The following is a 2,838-nucleotide window of genomic DNA, read 5'->3' as shown; positions in this document are numbered from 1 at the left end:
GTAAGGCTTCTGGTTTTCAATTTCAACTAATATTTACCAGCTAAATACGGTACATGTGGAAGTCAGACTGAATCATACATAATGGGCCAGATCCTTAGCCCAAGATACCGTATATACTCGTTCATAAGCTGAATTTTTTTAGTAAAAAAGGGAAGCACCAGGGACGGGGGTCGGCTTATGAACAGGTATAGAGAGGGAGAGGTGGGACACCGTCCCCCGCAACAGAGGGAGCAAGGAGAGGCATCACAGCCAGCAGAGACAGAAGGGAAGTGATGGGTCCAGAATCTCTCCACTTCTGGCCACGCTGCTCTCCCCCAAGCCTCCAAAGCAGCTGCAGCTCCGGGGTTGGCCAGCTGCAGCCATGCCACTCAGCCCTGCCCCCAGAGCAGGCTGTGGCCGTGCCGCCCGGGAGCTGGTGCACGCTGTGGCCGTGCCACCCGGCCCAGCCCGCTGGAACATGCTGCGGCCGCGCCGCCTCGTCTGGCCCACCGGAGCAGGCTGCGGCCATGCTGCCCAGCCTGCCAGAGCAGCTCCAGCCAGGTCAGAGACATTCTTCCCTGGCCCTCCCCAGATAAGGTGGGAAGAGATGGGATGGGGAGAGTGTGGGGGTCCCGGGCTAGGGTCACGTGGGGGGTTGTCACAGGGGTTACTCCCCCAACTCCCAGCTTCTCCCCCCAAAAAAATTTCCCCACCAGTTGCTGTCCCGGCCCGTCAGGGTAAGCAGCTGACGTGCCAGGACACTTTGTTTACTTAGGTTTACCTCCGTGCCTGCGGACGCTCGAGGTAAACAAACCATCTTGGACCACCAGCGGCTTATGCTGATGGCCCGGGAGCCAAAGTTTGCTGACCCCTGAATTATAGGGTCGGCTTATGAACAGGTTATAAAAATTTTCCATTTTTACTTATCCATCTTGGGGGGGGTTGGTTTATAAAGGAACCGGCTTATGATCGAGTATATATGGTAAGTCAGCATAAAGGGAATTTAAGATGCACAAAGAGCATTGTTATCCTGGTGTACCTCTGGATTAGACCAATTCTGAGCCTGACAGCCTTCAGCACGTGCTGCAAAATGTCCTCCTTTGATAAAGTCTTCCCGCCATAACCTGAACGGTGGAGTGGGGAGAGAAGAAGGGGAAATAAGGAATGAAATTTCTAGATGTATATCTCAAGAAATGATTTGAATAACCAGGGAGGGGAGACAAGCAGAGGCCATTAAATTGGATAGTGTTGTAATAGGTTGGGGGCTGTAATGCATCATCAAGGTTGTAATAGGTTAGGATAGTAGGAGGCCATGTGTCCTAACTAGACCTATCCTGAAGAATGATCCTTCACCCTCACAGACCTTGCGAGACAGGCCAGTCTTCGCTTACAGACAGCCCCCAAACCTGAAGCAAATACTCACCAGCAACTACACACCACACAACAATAACACTAACCCAGGAACCAATCCCTGCAACAAACCCCACTGCCAACTCTGTCCGCATATCTATTCAAGGGACACCATCGTAGGACCTAACCACATTAACTACACTATCAGGGCCTCATTCACCTACACATCTACCACTGTGATGCCATCATGTGCCAGCAATGCCTCTCCGCCATGTACTTTAGCCAAACCAGATAGTCTCTACGCAAAAGACTAAATGGACACAAATCAGACATCAAGAATTGTAACATTCAAAAAACTGTAGGAGAGCACTTCAGTCTCCCTGGACACTCAATAACAGCCTTAAAAGTGGCAATTCTTCAACAAAAAAACTTCAGAAACAGACTTCAATGAGAAACTGCAGAACTGGAATTAATTTGCAAACTGGACACCATCAACTTAGGCCTGAATAAAGACTGGGAGTGGATGGGTCACTACAAAAAGTAATTTTCCCTCTGTTGATATTCACACCTTCTAGTCAACTGTTGGAAATGGCTGATGTCCACCTTAATTGAATTGGCCTCGTTAGCACAACCCCCCACTTGGTAAGGCAACTCCCATCTTTTCATGTGCTGTATATATATACTGCTTACTGTATTTTTCACTTCATGCATCTGATGAAGTGGGGTTTAGCCCACAACAGCTTATGCCCAAATAAATTTGTTAGTCTCTAAAGTGCCACAAAGACTCCTTGTTGTATTAACTAGACAACGCTCTCAGGAGCTATCCACTGATAGGCCAGGGTGGAAATCCAGCTTTAGTAGTTGCCCATCTTTAACCACAATTACAGCGCCAGGTAGGCCACTCCCAACACTACAGAAGCAGAAGAAAATACTACATGTATCTCAGAGTACACCATAGGGTAATTCTCCTCACCTTACTATTCAGACAGCAGACAGGATGTTGTAGGTGAGACCTGTTTAAGCAGAGGAAGAAGTAGAATGCTGTTGAACCCACCAGGTTCCATGACGGTTATGGGGAAGAGCTCTTGTGACTGCTGAACAAGGCAGCTATTACGTGGTCCCTTAGAAAAACACCAGATTGGTGGTGGGAAAGTGATAGGCCAGTGCAGAACTGGGAGGGTTATAAAATATGTTTTAGTGAGACTCAGGGTGATAGAGGCAAGGTGAAATATGGGCTATTTAAAAACAGATTTACTGTGTTGGCCTTTGGGAGACAGGGCAGGTATGGGAGGGGGCTTAGGGACATGGGAGGTGGTTAAGACTTTGGAAATGAGGAAAGAAATACCTTCCCTTTCCATTCCCCACACTATCACTTCCTGCAGACCAAGTTTGCAGAAGACCTCTCCTTTCCTGCCCAGATTCCAAAAGTCTAACTTAATATCTTTTAAAATAAAGATATTTGCTCTCTTGCTCTTTGAGAGAGAATCTCCTTCCCCTAAAACTGCTGCT

Source organism: Malaclemys terrapin, chromosome 5 (assembly GCF_027887155.1).
Source record: "Malaclemys terrapin pileata isolate rMalTer1 chromosome 5, rMalTer1.hap1, whole genome shotgun sequence".
In the NCBI taxonomy this organism is placed as follows: Eukaryota; Metazoa; Chordata; order Testudines; family Emydidae; genus Malaclemys; species Malaclemys terrapin.
The sequence above is the reverse complement of the archived record's forward strand: the minus strand, read 5'-3'. Positions refer to the sequence as shown.